Source organism: Octodon degus, unplaced genomic scaffold, assembly GCF_000260255.1.
Source record: "Octodon degus isolate 3935 unplaced genomic scaffold, OctDeg1.0 scaffold00011, whole genome shotgun sequence".
In the NCBI taxonomy this organism is placed as follows: domain Eukaryota; kingdom Metazoa; phylum Chordata; class Mammalia; order Rodentia; family Octodontidae; genus Octodon; species Octodon degus.
In genome coordinates this window covers 16388567-16405253 of record NW_004524587.1, presented here as the reverse complement: position 1 = coordinate 16405253, position 16687 = coordinate 16388567, and the positions used below count along the sequence as shown (strand labels likewise).

General features: G+C 44.5%; 2 long non-coding RNA genes across 2 annotated transcripts in view; both read left to right on the top strand.

Annotated features, from left to right (window-relative positions):
* Positions 1-886: 886 nt before the first annotated feature.
* On the top strand, positions 887-4565 carry LOC111815096. Its single transcript, XR_002819890.1, has 3 exons — positions 887-998; positions 1895-1896; positions 4555-4565. It is a non-coding gene; the product is annotated as an uncharacterized LOC111815096 (long non-coding RNA).
* A 586-nt stretch (positions 4566-5151) lies between these two features.
* Positions 5152-16687, top strand: part of LOC111815095 — a 13427-nt gene continuing 1891 nt past the window's right edge. Inside the window, exons 1-2 of the long non-coding RNA XR_002819889.1 lie at positions 5152-5742; positions 7360-7364. This is a non-coding gene — a long non-coding RNA (uncharacterized LOC111815095). The remainder of the gene's footprint in view (positions 5743-7359; positions 7365-16687) is intronic.

The window sequence follows — 16687 nt, the reverse complement described above, 5'->3', positions numbered from 1 at the left end:
GGGTGGCATCAACAATTATAAGCAGGTCATCACAGTGCCTGCTGCCAAGAGCTCTTTTGGAGTGACAGGAGCCCACACAGCCCCCTATGATTCCCAGGCTCTTGGGTGGCAAGGCTGCAGGGACCCTTTGAGAACACAAAACACTCTTTCAGCACCATGTATGGCCTCTGCTTGCCCTGCCCTTGGATAAAAGGAGAGAAGAGTTTTTCCATTGATTCTGACATTCTGCCTTGTTTAATGGTGTCCCTAGATCCTTCTGCTTAACTTTGTTATGGACCAAACAAAAGAGAAATGGGGCCCTGAGAGGTAATTACAAGGATCAGCAATGAAACTGGAACCCCGGGGCTGGCATTGAGTAGGTCTTTGTGCATTTGACTGTGCAAGCCCAGACTTTTGATTGAGGCAGGTAAATGGGGCAGCCCCCACCTGCCTGACTGACTTCCAGTCCTGAAAGGTTAGAAAGGAAAGAACAGACTGCAGGAAGATGCTGGGAGCAGTCAGGGGAATGGGCTCATGCCACTGCGCTTGGTTGAAAACCCTTACACAGCAGAATGGGGCAGGGAAGGCTGGACTTAGGATTGTAACAGGCATGGTTGTAGGTGTTGTACCCTGTCAAAATTGACCCCATTTTGTTGCCCTTCTAACCTCGCCAAGTTCCTGTTCTGTATGTGCCGACCCCTACCAGTTCCTCACCCCTGTGACTCAAGTCTTACATCTGTTCCCCAAACCTTATCTCAATGAACTGTTCCTCCCAATTCCTCATCCCTGTGACTATTCCTCTCCACCCCTTCCCTGTTTTTGTGGTTTTCAAGCTTAAATACTGATCCTTGTCAATGCTCAGTGCACTTAGGCACTTTGTGCCAGGTGTTGCCGCCGGGTACCAGCTAAAATAAAGCGCTTCTTTTAACTTTTAGACTTGCCTCGTTGTCATCTGATTTTTGAGCTACAACATTTGGGGGCTTGTCCGGGATCCCTAAAGGCCTCTTCTTTTTGACGCGGTAAGTAAAATTCAACCTAATTTTTTTATGCCAGCTTAAACTCAAATGTAAATTACTTCCTTAAATTGGTTTTGATTTAGCTTTACAGATTTTAAAAAACTACGGTCACCGTGTCAACCTCTCCTTTCACTTTGCCTCTTTGCTTTTGTTCTGTTTTCTTGATTTCTTAATGGCTTCTTAATGGTTTCTTGGTGATTTTTTGATGGTTTTATAGTGAGTACTCAAATTGGTTGTGATGTTGACTCGCAGACTCCGGTCTCCGAGTCCTTGGAGTGGGATGCCCTCCAAGTCAGATTTTGGGAGATCTCAATTGTAGGGAGGCGAACGGACCTAGGTGTCCCTTTCGCTGCAGAGCCCTGTTTTCAGTGAGGCGAACGGACCTAGGTGTCCCTTTCGCCAATTGGTTGCCTTTAGAGATTATGGACTTCGGTCATATGTAGGGGTTTCCGTGACCTCTGGGGTCTCTTTATGGTAAGGTTCTTTTACCCTTACTTCCTACCCCTACAAATTCTAACTGTAGGGGGCTAGCCGCATGTGTGCGACCTCTTCTTTTTTCTCTCTTTGAGATTTATGCCTCCCTTACCCCTACAGATTCTGACTGTAGGGGGCTAGCAACATCAGCTCGACCCTCTCTCTCTCTAATTTCATGCAGACTAATTCCTCTTGTATAAAAGATTTCCTTGATACCCCTACCCTTACCAAGTCCTCCTGCATAGGGGGCATACACTTTACTTTCATACAGGATTTATTTAGGCACATTGGACTAGTCTGCCTCTTGTGTGAAGTAAATTATTTCCACCTTTACCAAGTCCCCCAGTAGATTTAATCTAATTAGGGGCATACACTTTCATACAGGATTTATTTGGGCCCAATTGGAACCATCTGGGTAAGTCTAGTTGTGTTGTCTGTCTGTTGTCTGTCTGTACTAGCTAGTTTGCTTTTCTTTCTTTGGCTCTGTTTGGCCTATTTGTGTATGTCTATGTTTTGTCTGTTCTTTTAATGCAACCTTTTAAATTGACAGATTTCCAGACTCTCAAGCAGCCGCCACATCATAAGTGTGTTTCCTTGTCCATTGTTTTTTTTTGTTTCATTTACGTTCATTGTTTTCATTGGATCAATCTGTTGTTTGATCTATCTGTGGTTGTCTGTCCCAACCATGGGACAAATACTTTTAAAGATTTCCTTGTCCACTGTCATTTTTGCTTTTATTGTCTCTATTGGGTCCTGTCTCGTGTTTGGTCCCATGAACATGGGACCATCTTCCTCTCTTCCTCTCCTTCTCCTCCTCCTCCTTCTCCTCCTCCTCCTTCTCTCCTCCTCCTTCTCGCACTCTTTGTGGATTAAAATGGTCAATCTCATCAGCGGTCTCTAGCCCACCAGGGGCCCAGTCTGTTCAACAGGTCATTTCAGACAAGCCTGAACTCCCAAACCAGGTCATCCACACTCAGCCCCAGGCTACACTGTCACCTCCTAGTCTACGCCGTACCCAGAACCACCAGCATCCATCGCCGGATTCTTCCATCCCCCTCCTAGACCCCCTGAAGGACTTGGAGCTGACATCCTCCACCGTCCACTGCTGACCCCCTGAAATGACTCAAGGTTTGCTGTTCTGGACACCATTCCCAGACAACTGGCCAATTCCACCTGGTCGCACTGGCAGCTCCAATTGATAAAAAGTGGCTATGACTCCCAATCATCACTCTCAGAACCTGCTTGTTCCATCTGCCAGCCGGTACTAAATTCATTATACAATTGTTAAAATATTGATCAAAATGTGTTGGTAAATTTAAGCTAAAATTGTTATAAGGTTATGATATTTCTTTAATGAGACATTTTATGACTATTTTATATTTGTCTATGCTACATCTAAACAAGTTGTTAAATGTACTGGCATTCCTTGTGCAATTTTAGACAATAGCACTAGAAAGGGTAGCTTCCTATTGGATTTTATGTAAACTTCTGAACTTAAAAAACCTACATGCCTATATAAAAAAACGGGACTCCTTTTGCCAGTTAAATGACATTAGGTCGGCAACCGTTCTTAAAGACTTGGAGGATAGGTTTCACTGGGATAGACTGGTTCTCATCCCCCTCTACATGTTAGGGAATGTCGGGCCTGATCTGTTTCAGTTTCCTTGCTTTGACCTTATTCCTAATTTTCCTACCTCTTTACACTTTCCTTTTTAGAGGCATGTAAAAATTAAGAACTCTGACTATTCCAGCTAAAGTAAAGCCCTTAAAAAATGAGTGTTTGTTAACATCAAAAATAAAAAAGTCTAAGCCTGAGACACAGTGGAGAGAACCAACTTCTGGGTGACACCAGAAGGAGCTATCTCCAAAAGCAGCACACTTATGGGACCAAAACATTTAAATGTAAAAAAAAAACAATTTGACCTTAGTTATCATTTATCATTTAATTGGATAAGAGATAAGCTAAAACATAAGGCTTTTATTGTAAAGTGCTTAAATAATCTTGTACGGGCTTTTAAGATATTCCTTATAAAATTTGGATAAACAATGTTTACTCTGCCAGCTAGTAAACTCTAAAACAGCTACCACTCTTGAAAACAAAAGACAGGTTTTTTTCCAGCCATTCTTTGGTAAATCCCCACTGAAGTCTGGCTAAAACATCTCTGGTTGTATCAACCAAACCCAAAGTTTCCTTGGTAAAAACTGGTTTCTGACCACTGAAAGCTTACATCTGCTTTACATGTTAACTAAAGATGAGATGTTTACCAACTGTAATAATAATAAGTTTCACTTATAAGCTTAAGATTAACACTATGGGTATTGGCTTCTCTTAATTGTTTCAAGGTCATTTGTTTTAAATGGGTTGTCATGTTGTTGATGTTGGGGCAGCCAAAAGAGTCTATCATGGTTTAGCTGCAACAAGAACTACCTGCTCCCACTGGAGCCCAAACAGTCAGACCCTTAGTCAAATAGTCAGACAGGAGGTTAATAAAAATATTTTCTAGTTTGTATTCTTAAAGGTCTAAGAACTAAGGCCAAACCTTCAGTTATTAAATTTCAGCTATTTACCAAGAAAAAGATAAACACCCCTCTGATTTCTTAAAATGTTTGGGTAAAATATACTTTTTAAGATGCTAATTCAGTGAGAGGACAGATTTACATGTAAAGTTCATTTTACAGATAAGTTCATTACTTAGTCAGCTTCAGATATTAAAAAGCTACAAAAAGTAGCTTTTGCTCCAGACAACTCACTTGATATTTTACAGAACCCTAAAAAACAATGTCCTATAATTAAAACTGGGAGAAAACCAGGGAGCAAAAGCAAAAAGACCAAAATTGACTGCCCTTATTGTGGCTTCAAAACAGACTGTAAGTCTGATTCTCTGGGCTCCAAGAAGATCTCAGCGACAATGAGTTTCACCTACTACTGCTGTCAGAAGCCAGGCCAGCGTAAGAGGGACTGCCTTAAGAGGCCCACAAGCCATGCCCTGACTGCCAAGGCAGCCACTAAAAGTGAGACTGCACTCTGAGGCGGAGGCCCCAGAGCTCAGACTCAGCTTCCCAGATGGTCCAACAGGACTAAAAGGCCCTGGGCCTGCCTCCTCCCTCTGGCTAGACTATCATCTCTACCTGTTATCTCCATGGAGGAGCCCTGAGTAATCGCGACTACAGGGAAAATCCCAGCCCATTGCTGGATATTGGCACAGGTCTCTTCGTCTTTCTCCAACCCTGACCTTCCAATCATCATCATCTTGCTTTAGCTGTAACTGAGATATATCGCTCATGTACAGATAAAATCCTGTCACCGTAAAAAGTTCTAGAGACACTGGCTACACAGTGTCAAATAGCTTTGGGCCTATAAATAGAGCCAGGCCTTGTCTTTAGAACATAAAATTCAGAGCCAATGTTAAAAAGATAAATCCTTCTATAGTGCCCCTTGATTACAGTAGGGGCCATATCCAAAACTGAATGAGACATTGGTTTAACCTGACTGAATACTGTATATTTTGTGATAAGTTTATTAAGTTAGCCTGGTTGATTTCTGATGTAACTCAGGTATTTCATGCTGTTAATAAACACAAGTGTAACTAGGCAAATATGCCAAACTGTACTTAAATTACTTAAAAGGATTGACAGTAAAAATAAGGTATTTATCTGGTTTTCCATATGTTCTCGAAATTTAAAGATAATTATAAATATAGCTGGAGAGATTTATAACAAACTGTCAGACTCCATGAATAAAGGGGTCTAAGAGCTAGTAAATTATGATTGCTAGGTTTCAAAAAGGTTTATAAATGTACCTGTTAGCTCGAATGTTCATGCTTTGATTATATGTGTTCTAATCACTCAAAAAATTTATTCTGTCCTAGAAGATACTAAAACCCAGGTAATCATGCAGGAAAAATCTGTTAACAAATATGCTAGATTACGATTCCTTTTGCTGGGATCCACCAGATTTTGTCTATAGAAACATGTATTAAAGCTTAATATAACTGTCCACCTGATAGAGCCCAGGTGATCTGAGCCTTCTCTGGGTTTCCTGCCTCATTACGAGAAAAGCTATATTCATGTTCCTTGGGCAAGACAACCTACAGGAACCAAGAAGTTGTACCTTATGCAGTGGACCCCAGATATCTGACACAAGCTGCAAAAGTTAAAAGGTTTTACAAAAATAAATTTGTCTGAGTTGAGGTGTTTCATAGTAAAAAGGATACAGAATGAAATTATAAATAAAAAATGAGAGTGTTGATACTAGTAGCCTACAAAAAAGAAGGTAAATGTAAACAGCTGCTAAAAAAAAATGTTTATGATGGAGTCAAAGAAAGTTTCAGATTGAGGTGGTCATGTGTCTTCCCTCTCAGTCTGAGGGAACCCATGTTAACTGCCAATATATTTTTTTAAAAAGCCATTAAACTTTTAATAGATGCTCATGCAAATTTGTCAGTGACCCCACTTACAAACTGGACAGTACTCAATGTTGTCCCTATGTCTGACAATTCATGTGCCCCCAGTGATATAAAATTGCCTACCCAAGATAAAAATTGCCTGGTGTCTATTGAGGACCTTTAGGTAAAACCTCTAAAAATATCTCTGACTGCCAGTCAACAACTGCACCCCATTCCAACATAAAGTATCCAGAGCTCTCATCGCCCATCCTCCCTCATAACAGTCCGGGTTGCTTCTTCAGAAAAATAATGTTACAGACATCCAAGTTAGATAAAAATATCATAAACAGTCAGATAGGGCTGAGCCCTCAAGGAGACAAAATTAAAAGCCAAGGCTAAAATTTATTCCCAGTACAAAACAAAGCTAGTGAGTCAATGATTTGACACACCCCCTTAAAACCAGTGGGGACATAAAAAATATACTGCTTGTTCTAAAATTCTAAAAGCTCACCTACTCACTCTATTGTTAATTGATGTTACAATGATGACCCATGTTAAATTGATTTAATAACCTGACCAAAGCGCTGCCATTCTGTTCTGTATGCGCCATCTTAGTAAACCATGTCAGCTGCTGTAAAGTACAGCACAAAGCTAGTGAGTCAATGATTTGACTCACCCCCTTAAAACCAGTGGGGAATGTTATACCCTGTCAAAATTGACCCCATTTTGTTGCCCTTCTAACCTCGCCGAGTTCCTGTTCTGTATGCGCCAACCCCTACCAATTCCTCACCCCTGTGACTCAAGTCTTATATCTGTTCCCCAACCTTATCTCAATGAACTGTTCCTCCCATTCCTCATCCCTGTGACTATTCCTCTCCACCTCATCCCTGTTTTTGTGGTTTTCAAGCTTAAATACTGATCCTTGTCAATGTTCTGTGCGCACTTAGGCACTTTGTGCCGGGTGTTGCCGCTGGGTACCAGCTAAAATAAAGTGCTTCTTTTAACTTTTGGACTTGCCTCATTGTCATCTGATTTTTGAGCTACAACAGTAGGTCCTTCCCTAGCACTTGTGAGCTGCGTGTCTCTGTGCTGGTGACTTCCCTCTCAGGGTTTTAGTTTCTCAGATGCAAATTGGATCAGTCCTTACCTGTCTTAGTCATTTTCCTCACTCCAAGGACAAAGCAGCTAATACCCACAACTTACAAGGAAGAGAGATTTATTTTGACTTACAGCTTGAGAGGTTTCAGCCCAAAGTGCAGTAACTCCAAGGCTGCACAGCATCACAGAGGAAAGGTGTGGCTGCCCAGAAGTGAAAGAAGGAGCCAAAGAAGGAGACAAATTCCTCCAGGCCACATTCCCAGGGGCCCATGCAAGCTGACCCCATCCTATCTCCTGGTTTATAGTCAACTATAATTTCCCATAATCCCCTTACCTTCCAAAGCAGTGCTTTTGAGTGCATGAGGCTTTAGGTATACATCTACACATAAACCTTAATAGTGTCTTAGGCCCAGTGCCCCAAGAGCAGACTTGACATAAGGATATGTCAAGTCTGCTCAAAGAGATATCATAGAACACACTTCCAGTAGTGAGGTAGGAGAGGGGAGGGGAGGAAAGAGGAGGGGAGGGTTAGATAGAGTAGGGTAGGGTAGTGGTCAATCAGAGAAACCAGGTAAGAACTTCTATCAGAGCTTTGATGCGACCCCCAGAACTGCAGCAAGAATACCCCCAGAAGTTTTCTTTTCTAGTAATGCAGAATTTTGGGCCCCCTACATCAGCTAAGTCAGAATCTGCATTTTAACAAGATAGGGAGAGCACTAGGACAGACAAGCCTCAAAGGTGGATGTGCTGGAGCAGGGCGGATAGAAATTGCTTAAAGACAGCGCTGAGGCTGAGGGTGAAGGGGTCCTGTCAGGCAGCTCCAGCCCCTGCCTGGCTCCAGGTAGCCCCAATGAGACACACACCTCTTACCTTCCTTCCCTCACCTCCACTGCTGCCCACCCTTTCACACCATCTCCCACAGAAATTAGAGGCCTGTTCCGAGGCTCAGCCTGCTCGCTGGATGTCTAGCTCTCCTTGACTTTCTGCCCAGCCTACTGTAGGCTGGGTCCCCTCCTGGAGAAGGGGAGAAAGATTCCTCCCACAAAGCTGACTCCCTAGACTGGTCTGCAGTCACCTGCCGCCTGCGCTGGGCCCCGCTCCTCCAGCCCCTGGACCTGTGGCTCCAGCCAGAGGGAATGAACTGCAGGGCTTTTGCTCTGTTTTGGGGCTTATCTCCAGGTGTCGCTCCATCTTCTGGTGCTGATATACCAATACCAAAGTCTGGGTGAGATTTTATTGTTTTAATTTTTTTAATTTTTCATACATGCATATGGAATGTTTTTGTTCATATTCTTTACCTCCTTTATACCTCTTTTCCTCTCCTCTTACTCCCTTCATCTTACTAATAATAGCCTTCCTTGTTTTTATGGCAACATTGGGTTTTTAACATATTTAATCTAGGGGCTGGGACAATAGCTTAGTAGAATAAGTGCTTGCCTGGCAAGCACAAAGTCCTGAGTTCAATCCCCAGTACCACCAAAAGGAAAAAAAAAAGTTAATCTGGTTTAATTTGCTTTACATAATAATCTCTAGTTCTATCCATTTGGGGCTGAATAATATTCAACTGTATATGCATACCACATTTTCTTCAGCCATTCTTCCATTACTGGACACTTACGCTGGTTTCCTTCACTTGGCTATTGTGAATTACACTGCCCTAAACATGGCTAAGCAGATATCAAGACTAAGTTAAGTTTTAAAGGAATGAGTTCTGGTTTTGCTCCTGGCTCTGGCCCAAGATCAAAAGGCTGTGGCTGGTGGTGACCTTGTTGACAGCAGAGTCCCAAGGCCATGCCTGCACCACATGGCAAGGGAGGGAATACGTTCCCATGTCCCTTCTGCTCTCCCTTCCTTTCCTTGTGAAGTCACCAAGATTAAGTATGGGGGCCCCACTCTGATGACCATGTTCAACCTACTGACTGCCCAGAGGTCTCACCACTGAACACCACAACTGTATTAAATTCCCACAGTTTTAATACCCTACAATGGGAATGAAATTTTAGCACATAACTGTACTCAAACTTTATCCACACTGCAGCAGGCTCCCTGTTCCTCCCAAGTCACTGAGATCTGTAAAATTTCAAAAGAACAGCAGGGCCAGCTTTCTGGGTATTATGGTTTGTGCCTAGTTGTCCCCCCAAAGCCTCATGCAGTCATGGGGCAAACTTTTACAGTTTGTGATTAACTCATGATCCACTGGGATTATGGGTGAGAGTGCTGCTGGGATTATGGGTGAGAGTGCTGCTGGGATTATGGGTGAGAGTACTGCTGGGATTATGGGTGTGAGTGCCATTGTCGCTGCTGCTCTCGCCCTTTTGTTCTCTGCTCTTTGCCGCTACCATGAACTGCTGCCCTCTGCCATGTGCCAGTCTGCTTGGACCCAGCTGAGTATGGACTGAAACCTCCAGTAACTGTGAGCTAAATAAACCTTTCCTTCCTTCATTTTTGATGTCAGATATTTGTCCCAGCAAAGAGAGAATAACTGAGACACTGGGGATGGAACTGATCAGTATAGTAGTCCGGCATCCCACACCTGGTTTAATGTTCCATTACTGCCTTAGAATTCTTAATAAATTTGTAATATGAGTTACTTTATTTTCATTTTGCACTGAGCCCCCAAATTATGTGACTGATCCTGGTAACAGACCATGCCTTGTGAGACATCCCCCTCAGGCCAATTAGTGAAGATATGACTCCCTGCTCAAAGGCTAGCTGGGAAGGCATGGGACCTCCCTCAAGGCCTTCTGTTTCCCTGGCCCTCCCTCTTTCTTTCCTCTGTCCCCCAATCTCCTGACCTCTTCTTTGCTCTGCCCTAAGAGCCTAATAGGTGATGCCACAGGTAGGAGAGCAAGGTGAAAAGGTGAAAAACCCATTCCAGTTCCTTCAGGCTTCATCAGGAACCCCGGGGATCACAACAGCTTTTCAGAATGTGAATTTATGTTTTCATCCCTTCCTTTTCCAGTTGGCTACCCTCATTCACATGATTAGCCCTGGCTGTTCACTCCAAAGCCAGAGCCTAGTGTTAGTAACAGTTAAAAAAGCAATTCTTGGAGATTTGGGAACAGAAGCAGAAAGACCTCTGATCTACCCCAAGGCCAGCAGGCTCCCTGTGCCTCAAATTATACACATATCACCCATGCAGGTTAATCAGGTTAAGATCCAGGAAATCTGCCACGCAGAAAGGAGTTGTGGAGCTACCTGAGACTCTTAGCCACTGTGTACAACATCCCTACTGCAGTCAGATGAACTTTGAGCCCTGGCACTACAGAATCACCTAGAGGCTTCTAAATAAGGACTTCCGCCTCTTCTCCCAGTCCTGTAGGTCGTAGTGGGGTTGAGACACCACTCATGTACAACCAGTACTGAGCACTGCAGATCCAGGTGCCATGCTGACAGTAGAATAGGCATCCTAATACTCTGCCCTGGATGCACTGAGCTACAAGGAGCAGCCAGGCCCCCACCCTGGGCCAGAAGGAAGTCCCACCAAGGTCCCAAGCCAGGGCTCTGCTCTCCTTTCTAGCTCTGTTGGGACTCTGAATGAAAGCTTCTGTCCTGCGCCCTGATCTGGTCACTGGATCCTTGTCCTATGCACCTCGCTCCAAGGTGGCCTTGCACTGTGACAGAAGAGTACAAAGGGCAAAGCAGAAGCTCTGGATCCAAGGCCTGTTCTGCCACTTCCCAGCCAGGTACATGACACTCAGCAATGAAATAAGGTGTTGTGGGGCCGTTGTTGCTTCTCCCTACATGGCCTTGATTTCTCTTGTCCTGTATGTAGGAACAGCATGAAACTATAGGTCAAAAGGTCCCCAGCTAGGAAGTGGCCACCTTTCCCAATGAAGCACATGAACTCACCTTTCTAGGACTTTATGTCTTGGGCATTTTGAACAAATAATTTAAATCAAAGTATTCTACCCCTTACTCTCAACAGAAGTCTACTGGCTATTTCCTCAGGATACTGTGTCTTCTGCCCTTTGGGGAAGTTTCTTTCTTTCTTTCTTTCTTTCTTACTTTCTTTCTTTCTTTCTTTCTTTCTTTCTTTCTTTCTTTCTTTCTTCCTCACCGAGGATTGAACTCAGGCCCTTGCATTTGCCAGTAGATGACTTCTACTGAGTCATCTCCTGCGCTCTGGGGAAGTTTCTTCTGTTTTTCCTTTTCCTGTGAGCCCCATTCCCATCTATCTCCCAGAAAAATCCCTCCTAAGTTTCGGCTTGCTATAGTCAGAAGCTATTGTTTACAGCCCAAGAATCCTGTCTAATGTATTGTGTCCTAACACCCCCGCTTCACAGGTCAGAGAACTGAGAACCAAGAGAGGCTGGACCAGATACAGCCTTCTGCATCTGCTTAGTAATGAGATCGCTGTTGCGGATGTCTCTCGTTCTACCTCTGTACACCAGGCAACTTTCAACTACAGCGCTTAGGAAATACGTGTTGGAGAAATCATATCTCTACAGAAAGATAAATGCAGAAAAGGATCCAGAAAATCACCAGGGCCATTTGCTTGGGCTCAGTTCAGAGCTTTAAGCAGTCCTCACAAAGGCAGCAGCAGCAGCTAAAAGCTTTACGCCTTGAACTTGAGCTGAACCTTCAGACAACCTAACCACGACCCATAAAGACACAACCACAGAAGTGGAGACAATGGTGCTTTTTTTATTTTTTTAAGGAAAATTTGTGACAATTGTATATAATTTTCAAGGTTAAAGGCATCTTGATTCACAATAATGAAAATCTCATTTATCTACATATTAGTGTCCTGAAGCTAGCTTCATTTACATAATCATAAATTTCATTTCAACTGTCCTCAGCAGCTTGTTTCCCATTTGATGAAAATGTAAGTGGTAATTTTATTTGGTCTCAACTGCATCTATACTGCATTTATGCTGCATCAGAAAATAAAATTTCAATCTCACCAGTAAGTTGGGCTCATTACAACAAAATAAGAATATTGGTTAAAACACAAAGTCAGTTTCCCAAATGTCTTTAAAGGCCCTGGCCAATGTCCTATTATTACCCAGTTGGTCTTAATTGCATTTAATCAAAAAGTATTTGCATTTCTTGCAAGTTACAGGCTGCCAATAGGCCATAGACTTTCAAGATGACATGGGGTGAAGGTGGTCACAAGTGGGCAAAAAGCTGCAGAGGTCATTGTCAAGTTTGACACAAGACAGGCTAGCCCAGTATGTGTCAACTCAAACAGGTGTGAATACCGTCAGACTCCCCTCAGTCTTACCACAACTCTTCACCCAACCTGAAATCCAATTCATGATCACGGATGATATGAGGTCCCTTTGGATCATGTGTGTCTGCTACAATGCCTGGCACAAAGTAAGGTGCAGCTAGAGGCCCAGAAATGAGTAAAACAAGCAAGAAGACTCTTGCCAGGTGTCCTGGCAGCTTAGCAGCCTCACCTGGCAGAGGTGGGCCCTGAGGCTCAGAGGGATGAAGCAACTTCCTCAAGTTCATCAACCAAGACCAGAGTCAAGACACCACTCTGGAAAGGCAGGCAGAGAAGCTAAGATGTTCACTTGAAATGTCACACTTGGGTTCTCAAGAGCCAAAGGGGGAAATGTGCTGGTGTTCAGAGCTACTCTTGGCCTATGACACCAGTCCTGGCCACCAAGACTGCAGTGAGCCTTGATACTCATGTGGGAACCCACAGCTCCCATCTCTGGGGGAGACTACTCTTTCTCTTAGAAATGCATGGGCAGACAGCTCAAGGGAGACAGCACCGCTCACCAGCAATGTCTTCAGAGGCAGCCTCTTTACACCCTTTCTCGACTCCAAGGAAACCCAACATATTTCTTACTAATCAAGGCTGTTTCTGACAACTGCATCTTGCACACCAGGGTCACAGGTCTCTGACCCACACCCAGCAGCACTGCACAGAAAATGGCTAGCCCGGGCCCAATGCAAGAAATGAATGATCTCAGCCATTCCCAGGGGCAAAAGCAGTGACCAAGACAAGAGATTTTTCCAGGTAGGAGCAGAGAGGTGATGAATTGGTTTCCAGGGACTCCTGGAAAGGCATTAAGCCCTTTTATAAAAGGCCCTGAAACTACAGTTCTGAACAGGGACAGTACAAAGGGCAGGGGACTGCAGCACAGCCAGTTTTTAGGCTGTTATAATCCCAAGGACCTGCAACACATTCTAATCCATTCACATTTGTGTCACCCAGGGCGCACCATTTCTCATTTTTCACACATGATGAGCAGCACACCCAGGGCAATGCGCCTTGTTAAGACAGCGCTCTGAGAGGCGGCCTTTCTCATACTCAAGTCTCCTGAGGAGCCACTTAGAACTATTAAAACAGAGGCCAGAGCCCTCCTCAGCCTCCTGGATCTCTGCTGGTTGATAAGCATCTCAAGCACCTCCAGGACTCTGACACAGAGAGAGCTTTATCTCCCGGCATGACCAGGAACCAGAACTCCAGACCCCAGTGAATCCCCAAGCCCTCTGGCCAGCAGTCTGTAATATCTCCCAAGGGTGAGCTAAGCTGCTGAGTTTAGGACAGCAGCAAAAAGACTTTCTGCAAGCATCGATGTTGACCTTGGTACCAGCCCTGTAGCAGGGTGTCTGCTTCCTGCTCTGACTGCTGGATCCTGTGTTGCTGGGGGGAGTCTCCGGGGCCTCATTTCAGTCTGTGTTCTCTCCTTGCTGTCATGGACAGGTCTCTGCTGTCTTCACCCTGGAGCCCAAACTGAGACACTTAGAAGAAGTGATACTTTTCTGTGTGGCGCCATTCAGCAAGCCCCTAAAAGTGACTCGAGTTTGCTGTGTAGGTAGTGAGTTCTCCCTCACTGGAGAGACCAAAGCAGTGGTCAGTCTACCATATGTCAGGAATAACTGCAACCTGTGACTAACGCCAATCGGTTAAGACACTGAACTTTGAGACCCCTGAAGCCCTCCCCACGCCAGATGTCTGATTCCATGAATTTCAAATGTGACTTCTACCATTGCATCATCGAAAACTCCTGAATTCTGCCCCCTACAGCTCTCTAAAGCTCAGACTTGTTCTGTACTATGTGGCAAAACACAATTTACATATCTCCCAAGTGTCAGAGCCATGAGAACAAAAAACAAATTAATCAACAAAGAATCCCTTTTCAATGTTTTTCAAGCCAGCTTGTGTCTGTCACCAAACCACAGGTGAAATGTTAATAAAATTCAGCCAGTGACAACAGCATAATGATTTAAATATGGTCTATTGTTCCAAAGAAACATATATATCATACAGCTCCAAGCCTGGCCTTTGTAATGAGTGTGAACTTTGTTAATAAGGGAACCATGGATGGCAACAAAGGCCTCCTGAAGAATAAAGGCAGCGGTGTCACCGTCACGTGGCAGAGGAGACCAACAGGGCACAGCCATCTTCGCTAGGAAATCTGGCAAGATAGGTGCTGCAGAAGAGGTCCTGGGAGAAGAAGCAACTGGAACATAGGAGTAATGAAGTCATTTCCCCCTTTTTTAGCCTAATTTGAAGAGACAGGGCCATGGGATCTTGCTCCGGTTTTGAATAATAAGAGTGAACCACAGCTGGAGAAGCAATGTGCTGGCCAGGTCCACCAGGGTGGGGGCGAATGGAGCCCTGGAGCCTCAGCCCTGGTCCCTGCTGCCTTTCAGCCTCATGCTGCCCAGCACAGGCTGACTGTCTTATGTTTCCCAATGCACAGCTTCTCCCCTTGCTTCCTTGTTTGTTTGATTTTTTGCCCTCCCCCTTCTGGTGCTGGGAATTGAACCCCGGACTCCACAACATGCTGGTCAAGTGCTCTACTACTGAGCTACATCTGGAGACCCTTGTCACCATGTTCTCCCTTCTGTCTCCATCCATATCAGCCTGGCTCTAAACCCAGATCCAAAAGCCACCAGCTCCGTGTCATCCTTCCTAATCCAGAGGGCTCAGTACTCCCCACTGGGGACCTATGAGTCTCTAGGCTCTGTGCTCTGCCCAGCCCTCCACCACATCCCCCACTCCTCAGTGTGTTTATCTGCCTCCCATGGTCTCTCCTATTAGAGTGGAAGCTCTCTGAGGGTTGTGACCAAGGGCACAGATCACATTGTTACACCGAGCATAGGATTTACTAAGTGACAATATGAGGACCAAGGTGAAAGGCATCATTTACAAAGCCATTGACCCTAAGTGTTTTGGCCACAACATCTTCTTAAAGGTGCTCACTGGGAGGGGATATGAAAGGAACAACCAAAGCAATGTTGCTAAAATTTGCATAGACTGAGACATGCGTATGGCCTGAAAGGTTTAGCCCCGTCCCTGAGATCTGCACTTGACCTTATGGTCAAACAGAAGCACTCAGCCCAACTGACCAGGTGCTTCATGGTCTTATGCAAGTTACCCAGCCTCTCTGCATCTCAGTTTCCTCCTTCAAGGTGTAGAGATGACTACTACTCCTCTGCAGAGTTGTTCAGATACTGTAACAAAGTTAAGTGGAAGTGACAGAAATCAAGATTTTCATAAAATGTCAAGCTCTTCCCTCTGCCATAGTCTCACTGCGCTTGCCCTCTGCCCAGTTCATCTGTTGAAACCTAATTACTGAGGTAATGGTATTAAGAGATGGGGAAATGATTAGGTCAGGGCAGAAGCCCCATGAATGGATTAAAGCCCTTATTGAAGAACCCCAGAGAGACACCCTTCTCCCACTACCATAAAAGGACACAGCAAGAAGACACCATCTGGGCTGAGGAGATAGCTTGATGGTCTAAATGCCTGCCTGGCAAGTGCAAGGATCCAAGTTCGATCCCTAGTACTGCATGCTGTGTCAGTCCAGGAATCCCAGACACGCCGTGCCTGCCACTGAAACTGGGTGTGGTGGTGCACACCTGTAATCTCAGCACTGGAAAGGCTAAGACAGGAGGATCACTCCAAGTTCAAGCTACATTGTGAGAGTCTGTATCAAATAAATAAATAAATAAACAAATAATTTTTTTAAAAAGACACCATCTACAAACCAGGGGTCCTTCATCAGACACCAAATCTGCTGGCACCTGGAACTTGGTCTTGTCAACCTCCAGAACCATGAAGACTGTGTTGTTTAATAGCTCCTAGTTTATGGTGTTTGGTTATAGCAGCTAGAACAGAGTAAAACCCCTTCCTTGCAGAAGTACCTGCTGTGAGATTTTAGATCAGGTAACACCTGAGTCTTGTCATCTGTGGAACAGGCAGACATGCTCCCTAATTCTTCTTCTACTACTCAAGAAGCCAGCTTATGTAAAACATTAATATTTATAACAGACTTGGTTTATTCAAAGTGTCATCTAAGTGTGAAGTAGTCATCCCACTCTGCCTAAACAACATAGGAATTGCCATCTGTCACTTCTAAGAGGATGAAGAGATTGTCGTCCATCAGGACGCATTGTTAGCAGGGAAGTGCTGCCGATGGAGGACACATATCTTCCCTGGCAGTAGGGTGGGTCTGCACTCTTGCTGCAGTCCTGTGATCCCAAGGGTTGTGCATATCTGTTGGGATGTGCTGGACAGTGATTCCTGCAAAGCTACCATGACATCTGGAAGCTGGCAGTGTAACCCTCCGACTGATGGGAAAACTGAGGCCTAGGGCAGTTATGGTGCATTTATATCCAGTGTTATCTCCCCACTCTTGCCCAGGATGCTGCAGGATGGACAGCTGTATTGCAGATGCACTGGTTGACATTGTGTAAACTTGAGAAGTTTAAAAATTCAATTAAGTGATGCAGGAGGGAGGCAGGGTTCTTACTTTTTTTTTTTTT